The 9,297-nt window shown below is 41.3% G+C and overlaps 1 non-coding gene across 1 annotated transcript; it reads right to left on the reverse strand.

Annotated features, from left to right (window-relative positions):
• Positions 1–1,251: 1,251 nt before the first annotated feature.
• Positions 1,252–1,359, reverse strand: LOC112719239 (small nucleolar RNA R71). Its single transcript, XR_003161548.1, has one exon. It is a non-coding gene; the product is annotated as a small nucleolar RNA R71 (small nucleolar RNA).
• Between the last annotated feature and the right edge of the window lie 7,938 nt (positions 1,360–9,297).

Genomic DNA, 9,297 nt, shown 5'->3' on the forward strand with positions numbered 1-9,297 from the left:
CATTCTGGGCGTTTAACGCCAGGATGGCACAAGGGGGAAGATTTTGTTTTCAATACAAATTTTTTTCAAGTTTTCAAAATCTTTTCAAAATCAAATCTTTTTCAAATCATATCTTTTCAATCATATGTTTTCAAAATCAATTTCTTTCTATTTTTTTTAAAATACTTGCTATCAATCAATGATTTGATTCAACATTTCAAGTATGTTGCCTTTTCTGTTGAGAAAGGTTTAATGTTTGAATCATATCTTCTCTTGTTAGCCAAGTTTTTAATTTTCAAAATCAAATCTTTTTTAAAATGTTTTTCAAATCATATCTTCTCAATCACACCTTTTTAAAACTAATCATATCTTCTTAACCACATATTTTTCAAAATAGTTTTCAATCAAATCTTTTTGATTTCTAATTTCAAAATCTTTTTCAAAAATCAGTTGATTTCTTTTCCACTTTCATTTTCGAAAATCAATTAGTATTTTTCAAAAATATTTTCAAAATCTTTTACTTAATTTTCGAAAATTACTTCCCTTCTTCTCACATCCTTCTATTTATGGACTAACACTATTTCTTAATGCAAAATTCGAACTCCATCTCCTTTGATAAGTTCGAATTTTCTACTTCTGTCTTCTACTTTTCTTTTCCTCTGACACCTAAAGGAATCTCTATACCGTGACATAGAGGATTCCACATTTTCTTGTTCTTTTCTCTTTCTTATGAGCAGGAGCAAGGACAAAAGCATTCTTGTTGAGGCTGATCCTGAACCTGAAAGGACCTAGAAGCGAAAGCTAAGAGAAGCCAAGGCACAACTCTCTGTAGAGGACCTAACCGAATTCTTCAAAGAAGAAGAACACATGGCAGCCGAAAACAACAACAATGCCAACAATGCAAGGAAGGTGCTCGGTGACTTTACTGCACCTACTCCCGACTTTTATGGGAGAAGCATCTCTATCCCTGCCATTGGAGCAAACAACTTTGAGCTTAAACCTCAATTAGTTTCTCTAATGCAACAGAATTGCAAGTTCCATGGACTTCCATTGGAAGATCCTCATCAGTTTTTAGCTGAGTTCTTGCAAATCTGTGACACTGTCAAGACTAATGGGGTTGACCCTGAGGTCTACAGACTTATGCTATTCCCTTTTGCTGTAAGAGACAGAGCTAGGACATGGTTGGACTCTCAACCCAAAGAAAGCCTGGACTCTTGGGAAAAGCTAGTCAATGCCTTCTTGGCAAAGTTCTTTCCACCTCAAAAATTGAGTAAGCTTAGAGTGGAAGTCCAAACCTTCAGACAGAAGGAAGGAGAATCCCTCTATGAAGCTTGGGAAAGATACAAACAATTAATCAGAAAGTGTCCTTCTGATATGCTTTCTGAATGGAGCATCATAGGTATTTTCTATGATGGTCTCTCTGAACTGTCCAAAATGTCTTTGGATAGCTCTGCTGGAGGATCTCTTCATCTGAAGAAGACGCCTACAGAAGCTCAAGAGCTGATTGAAATGGTTGCAAATAACCAATTCATGTACACTTCTGAAAGGAATCCTGTGAACAATGGGACTAGTCAGAAGAAAGGAGTTCTTGAGATTGACACTCTGAATGCCATATTGGCTCAGAACAAAATATTGACTCAACAAGTCAATATGATTTCCCAAAGTCTGTCTGGAATGCAAAATGCACCAAGCAGTACTAAGGAAGCTTCATCTGAGGAAGAAGCTTATGATCCTGAGAACCCTTCAATGGAAGAGGTGAATTACCTGGGAGAACCCTATGGAAACACCTATAATCCTTCATGGAGAAATCATCCAAATTTCTCATGGAAGGATCAACAGAGACCTCAACAAGGTTTCAACAATAATAATGGTGGAAGAAACAGGTTTAGCAATGGCAAGCCTTTTCCATCATCCTCTCAGCAACAGACAGAGAGTTCTAAGCAGAATACCTCTGACTTAGCAACCATGGTCTCTGATCTAATCAAAACCACTCAACGTTTCATGACTGAAACAAGGTCCTCCATTAGAAACTTGGAGGCACAAGTGGGTCAGCTGAGCAAGAGAATTACTAAACTCCCTCCTAGTACTCTCCCAAGCAATACAGAAGAAAATCCAAAAGGAGAGTGCAAGGCCATCAACATGGCCGAATTTTGGGAGGAAGGAGAGGCAGTGAACGCCACTGAGGAAGACCTCAATGGACGTCCACTGGCCTCCAATGAGTTCCCCAGTGAGGAACCATGGGAATCTGAGGCTCAAAATGAGACCATAAAGATTCCATTGGACTTACTTCTGCCATTCATGAGCTCTGATGAGTATTCTTCCTCTGAAAAGGATGAGTATGTCACTGAAGAGCAAGTTGCTAAATACCTTGGAGCAATCATGAAGTTAAATGACAAGTTATTTGGAAATGAGACTTGGGAGGATGAAGCCCCTTTGCTCACCAAAGAACTGGATAACTTGTCTAGGCAGAAACTGCCTCAAAAGAGACAGGATCCTGGGAAGTTTTCAATACCTTGTACCATAGGCACCATGACCTTCAAGAAGGCCTTGTGTGACTTAGGGTCAAGTGTAAACCTCATGCCTCTCTCTGTAATGGAGAAGTTAGGGATCTTGGAGGTGCAAGCTGCAAAAATCTCACTAGAGATGGTAGACAATTCAAGAAAACAAGCCTCTAGACTTGTAGAGGATGTTCTGGTAAAAGTTGAAGACCATTACATCCCTACTGATTTTATAATCCTAGAGACTGGGAAGTGCATGGATGAATCCATCATCCTTGGCAGACCCTTCCTAGCCACAGCAAAGGCTGTGATTGATGTTGATAGAAGAGAGTTGATCATTCAAGTGAATGAAGAATCCTTTGTGTTTGAGGCTCAAGGATATCCCTTTGTCACCATGGAGAGGAAGCATGAAGAGCTTCTCTCAAAACAGAGCCAAACAGAGCCCCCACAGTCAAACTCTAAGTTTGGTGTTGGGAGGCCACAACCAAACTCTAGGTTTGGTGTTGAACCCCCACATTCAAACTCTAAGTTTGGTGTTGGGAGGTTCCAACATGGCTCTGAGCATTTCTGAGGCTCCATGAGAGTCCTCTGTCAAGCTACTGACATTAAAGAAGCGCTTGTTGGGAGGCAACCCAATGTTATACTTTATCTATTTTCTTTTGTTATTTTATATTTTTTGTAGGTTGATGATCATGAGAAGTCACAAAATCAATGAAAAAAGCAAAACAGAATGAAAAGTAGAAAGAAAAACAGCACACCCTGGAGGAGAGCGTGCTGGTGTTTAAACGCCAGTAAGGCTAGCTGTTGGGCGTTTAACGCCCAGTCTGGCACCATTCTGGGCGTTTAACGCCAGAAAGGGGCACCAGACTGGCGTTAAACGCCAGAAAAGGGCAAGAAGCTGGCGTTAAACGCCAGAAATGGGCACCAGCCCGGCGTTTAACGCCAGAAATGGCTAAAAACGCATTTTTGCATGCCATTTGGTGCAGGGATGACGTTTCCTTAACACCTCAGGATCTGTGGACCCCACAGGATCCTCACCTACCCCACCACTCTCTCTCCTCTTCACCCATTCACCAATCACCTCAACACCTCTTCCCCAAAAACCCTTCACCTATCAAATCCCATCCTTCTCTTCACCACTCACGTCCATCCTTCATAAAACCCCACCTACCTCACCATTCAAATTCAAAACCACTTTCCCTCTCAAACCCACCCATACATGATCGAACCCTACCACCCCCCACTCCTATATAAACCCATCTTCACTCCTTCATTCTCACACAACCTAAACACCACTTCTCCCCCTTTTGGCCGAACACAAAGCCATTCCCTTCTTCCTCATTTCTTCTTCTTCTACTCTCTTCTTTCTTCTTTTGCTCGAGGACGAGCAAACCTTTTAAGTTTGGTGTGGTAAAAGCATTGCTTTTTATTTTTCCATAACCATTTATGGCATCCAAGGCCGGAGAAACCTCTAGAAAGAGGAAAGGGAAGGCAAAAGCTTCCACCTCCGAGTCATGGGAGATGGAAAGATTCATCTCAAGGGTGCATCAAGACCACTTCTATGAAGTTGTGGCCTTGAAGAAGGTGATCCCCGAGGTTCCTTTTTCACTCAAAAAGAGTGAATATCCGGAGATCCGACATGAGATCTGAAGAAGAGGTTGGGAAGTTCTTACCAACCCCATTCAACAAGTCAGAATCTTAATGGTTCAAGAGTTCTATGCCAATGCATGGATCACCAAGAACCATGATCAAAGTGTGAACCCGGATCCAAAAATTATCTTACTATGGTTCGGGGGAAATACTTGGATTTTAGTCCGGAAAGTGTAAGGTTGCCATTCAATTTGCCCATGATGCAAGGAGATGAACATCCTTACACTAGAAGGGTCAACTTTAATCAAAGGTTGGACCAAGTCCTCACAGTCATATGTGAAGAGGGCGCCCAATGGAAGAGAGATTCAAGAGAGAAGCCGGTTTAATTGAGAAGGCATGACCTCAAACCCGTGGCTAGAGGATGGTTGGAGTTTATCCAACGCTCAATCATTCCCACTAGCAACCGGTCCAAAGTTACCATAGACCGGGCTATCATGATTCATAGCATCATGATTGGAGAAGAAATAGAAGTTCATGAGGTTATAGCCAAGAACTTTATAATGTGGCGGATAAGTCTTCTACCTTGGCAAGGTTAGCCTTCCCTCATCTCATTTGTCACCTCTGTTATTTGGTTGGAGTTGACATAGAGGGAGACATCCCTATTGATGAGGACAAGCCCATCACTAAGAAGAGGATGGAGCACACAAGAGACCCCACTCATCATGAGATCCCTGAGATACCTCAAGGGATGCACTTTCCTCCACAAAACTATTGGGAGCAACTAAACACCTCCCTAGGAGAATTGAGTTCCAACATGGGACAACTAAGGGTGGAGCATCAAGAGCACTCCATCATCCTCTATGAAATTAGAGAAGATCAAAGAATCATGAGAGAGGAGCAACAAAGACAAGGAAGAGACATTGAGGAGCTCAAGCACTCCATAGGATCTTCAAGAGGAAGAAAGAGCCGCCATCACTAAGGTGGACCCGTTCCTTAATTTCCTTGTTCTTTATTTTCCTGTTTTTCGAATTTTAGTGCTTATGTTTATCTATGTTTGTGTCTTGTGATCATTAGTGTCTTAGTGTCTATGCCTTAAAGTTATGAATGTCCTATGAATCCATCACCTTTCTTGAATGAAAAATGTTCTTAATTGAAAAAGAAAAGAATTGCATGAATTTTGAATTTTATAACAGTTTGATTACTTTGATGTGGTGGCAATACTTTGTTCTCTGAATGTATGCTTAAACAGTGCATATGTCTTTTGAATTTGTGGTTCATGAATGTTGGCTCTTGAAAGAATGATGAAAAAGGAGACATGTTACTGAGGATCTGAAAAATCATAAAATGATTCTTGAAGCAAGAAAAAGCAGTGAATACAAAAAAAAAAAAAAAGAAAAACGAAAAAAAAAGAGAAAAAAAGGGAAAAGAAAGAAAAGAAAAGAAATAAGGTTGTGATCCAAGGCAAAAAGAGTGTGCTTAAGAACCCTAGACACCTCTAATTGGGGACTCTAGCAAAGCTGAGTCACAATTTGAAAAGGTTCACCCAGTTATGTGTCTGTGGCATGTATGTATCCGGTGGTAATACTGGAAGACAGAGTGCTTTGGGCCACGGCCAAGACTCAATAAGTAGCTATGTTCAAGAATCATCATACTTTACTAGGAGAATCAATAACACTATCCGGATTCTAAGTTCCTAAAGAAGCCAATCATTCTGAATTTCAAAGGATAGAGTGAGATGCCAAAACTATTCAGAGGCAAAAAGCTAAAAGCCCCGCTCATCTAATTAATACTGATCTTCATAGATGTTTTGGAATTCATTGCATATTCACTTCTTTTGATCTTAATTGATTTTCAGTTGCTTGAGGACAAGCAACAATTTAAGTTTGGTATTCTGATGAGCGGATAATTTGTACGCTTTTTGGCATTGTTTTTAGTATGTTTTTAGTATAATCTAGTTAGTTTTTAGTATATTTTATTAGTTTTTAGTCAAAATTCACTTTTCTGGACTTTACTATGAGTTTGTGTGTTTTTCTGTGATTTCAGGTATTTTCTGGCTGAAATTGAGGGATCTGAGCAAAAATCTGATTCAGAGACTAAAAAGGACTGCAGATGCTGTTGGATTCTGACCTCCGTGCACTCGAAGTGGATTTTCTGGAGCTACAGAAGCCCAATTGGCTCGCTCTCAATGGCGTTGGAAAGTAGACATCCTGGGATTTCCAGCAATATATGATAGTTCATACTTTGCCCAAGATTTGATGGCCCAAACCGGCGTACAAGTCACCCTCAGAAATCCCAGCGTTAAACGCCGGAACTGGCACAAAAGCTGGCGTTTAACTCCAAGAAGAGTCTCTACACGAAAATGCTTCAATGCTCAGCCCAAGCACACACCAAGTGGGCCCGGAAGTGGATTTTTATGTCATTTACTCATCTCTGTAAACCTTAGGCTACTAGTTTTCTATAAGTAGGACCTTTTACTATTGAATTTTCATCTTTGGATCTTTGGATTATTTTTAGATCCTTTGATCATCTCTGGACATCTAGTTCTTAGATCATTGGGAGGCTGGCCATTCGCCATGCCTAGACCTTGTTCTTATGTATTTTCAACGGTGGAGTTTCTACACACCATAGATTAAGGTGTGGAGCTCTGCTGTACCTCGAGTATTAATGCAATTACTACTGTTCTTCTATTCAATTCCGCTTGTTCTTGTTCTAAGATATCACTTGTTCTTCAACTTGATGAATGTGATGATCCGTGACACTCATCATCATTCTCACCTATGAACGTGTGACTGACAACCACCTCCGTTCTACCTCCGATTGGGTGAATATCTCTTGGATTCTTTAACCGGAATCTTCGTGGTATAGGCTAGAACTGATGGCGGCATTCAAGAGAATCCGGAAGGTCTAACCTTGTCTGTGGTATTCTGAGTAGGATTCAATGATTGAATGACTGTGACGTGCTTCAAACTCCTGAGGCGGGGCGTTAGTGACAGACGCAAAAGAATCACTGGATTCTATTCCGGCCTGATCGAGAACCGACAGATGGATAGCCGTGCCATGACAGGGTGCGTTGAACATTTCCACTGAGAGGATGGGAGGTAGCCACTGACAACGGTGAAACCCTTGCTTAAGCTTGCCATGGAAAGGAGTAAGAAGGATTGGATGAAGACAGTAGGAAAGCAGAGAGACGGAAGGGAAGGCATCTTCATACGCTTATCTGAAATTCCTACTAATGAATTACATAAGTATCTCTATCCTTATCTTTATGTTATATGCGTTTATCACCATACCCATTTGAGTTTGCCTGACTAAGATTTACAAGGTGACCATAGCTTGCTTCATACCAACAATCTCTATGGGATCGACCCTTACTCGCGTAAGTTTATTACTTGGACGACCCAGTACACTTGCTGGTTAGTTGTGCGAAGTTGTGTTTATGCCATGGTATTGAACACCAAGTTTTTGGATTCATTACCGGGGATTATTGATTTGTGAAAAGTATTGATCACAATTTCATCCACCAACCATAGGCACCATGACCTTTGAAAAGGCACTATGTGATCTAGGGTCAGGGATAAATCTTATGCTACTCTCTGTAATGGAGAAGCTGGGATCATTGAGGTACAACCTGCCTTGTTCTCATTACAATTGGCAGACAAGTCATTGAGACAAGCTTATGGAATAGTGGAGGACGTGTTAGTAAAGGTTGAAGGCCTTTACATCCCTGCTGATTTCATAATGTTAGACACTAGGAAGGAAGAGGATGAATGCATCATCCTTGGAAGACCTTTCCTAGCCACAGCAGGAGCTGTGATAGATGTCAACAGAGGTGAATTAGTCCTTCAATTGAATGGGACTACCTAGTGTTTAAAGCACATGGCCATCCCTCTGTGACACAAGAGAGTAAGCATGAAGAGCTTCTCTCAGTTCAGAGTCAAGAAGAGCCCCCACAATCAAACTCTAAGTTTGGTGTTAAGATCCCATATCCAAACTCTAAGTTTGGTGTTGGACTATACAACATTGACCTGATCACCTTTGTGGCTCCATGAGAGCCACTGTCAAGCTATTGATATTAAAGAAGTGCTTGTTGGGAGGCAACCCAATTTTATTTATATAATATCTATTTATTTTATGTTATTGTTATTTGTGTTTTATTAGGTACATGATCATGTGGAGTCACGAAAAATCATAAAAATTAAAAACAGAATCAAAAAAACAGCAGAAAAAAATTCGCACCCTGAGGAAGCACAGCTGGCGTTCAACGCCAGTAAGATGCATCTGGCTGGCGTTCAACGCCAGAACAGAGCATCAACCTGGCGCTGAACGCCAGAAACAAGCAACATTCTGGCGCTGAACGCCAGGAATTGCCTATAAGAAGAAAAGCTGCGCTGAACGCCATAACAAGCATGAAATTGGCGTTCAACGCCAGAACATGCTTTACATGGGCGTTGAACGCCAGAATTTGCACCACACGGCGTTTAACGCCAGAATGGTGTGCAAAGCATTTTACATGCCTATTGGTGCAGGGATGAATCCTTGACACCTCAGATCTGACCCACAGGTCACCTCAGACTGGACCCACAGATCCCCCCTCTTATTCCCACCTTACTCCTATCCTATTTTTGTGAGACATTCCCCATGTCACATACCAACACTCTCACATCACCTCAATCCCTTTCCCAATCACCTCCCTCACCACTCACATCCATCCACTCCCCAAAACCCCACCACCTCAAATCAAACATTCCCATTCCCACCCTATGGATACACACTACTTTCCCTATATATACCCTTCCATTCTACTTCATTTTCACACAACACAACCCCCTCTTCTTCCGCTTGCTGAACCACATCTCTCCCTCTCTACCATATTTTCTTCTTCTTCTTCTTCTCTTCTTTCTTCTATGCTCGAGATGAGCATATTTTATTTGGTTGGTCAAGCACAATCTTTTTTTTTTCCACTACCATCAATGGCACCTAAGCCGGAGAATCCTCTAGAAAAGAAAGGGAACAAAAAGCTTCCACTTCCGATCATGGAAATGAACGCCCACACTAAAGGGTCACTAATCAAAGGTTGGACCAAGTCCTTATGGACATATGTGGAAGGACTCAATGGAAAGAACTCCAAGGCAAGCCAGTCAACTAAGAAGACTGACCTCAAGCCTTGGCTAGAGGATGGTTGAGTTCATTCAACGCTCATCATTCCTACTAGCAACCGATCTGAAGTTAT

The sequence above is a fragment of the Arachis hypogaea genome, chromosome 10 (genome assembly GCF_003086295.3).
Source record: "Arachis hypogaea cultivar Tifrunner chromosome 10, arahy.Tifrunner.gnm2.J5K5, whole genome shotgun sequence".
NCBI lineage: Eukaryota > Viridiplantae > Streptophyta > Magnoliopsida > Fabales > Fabaceae > Arachis > Arachis hypogaea.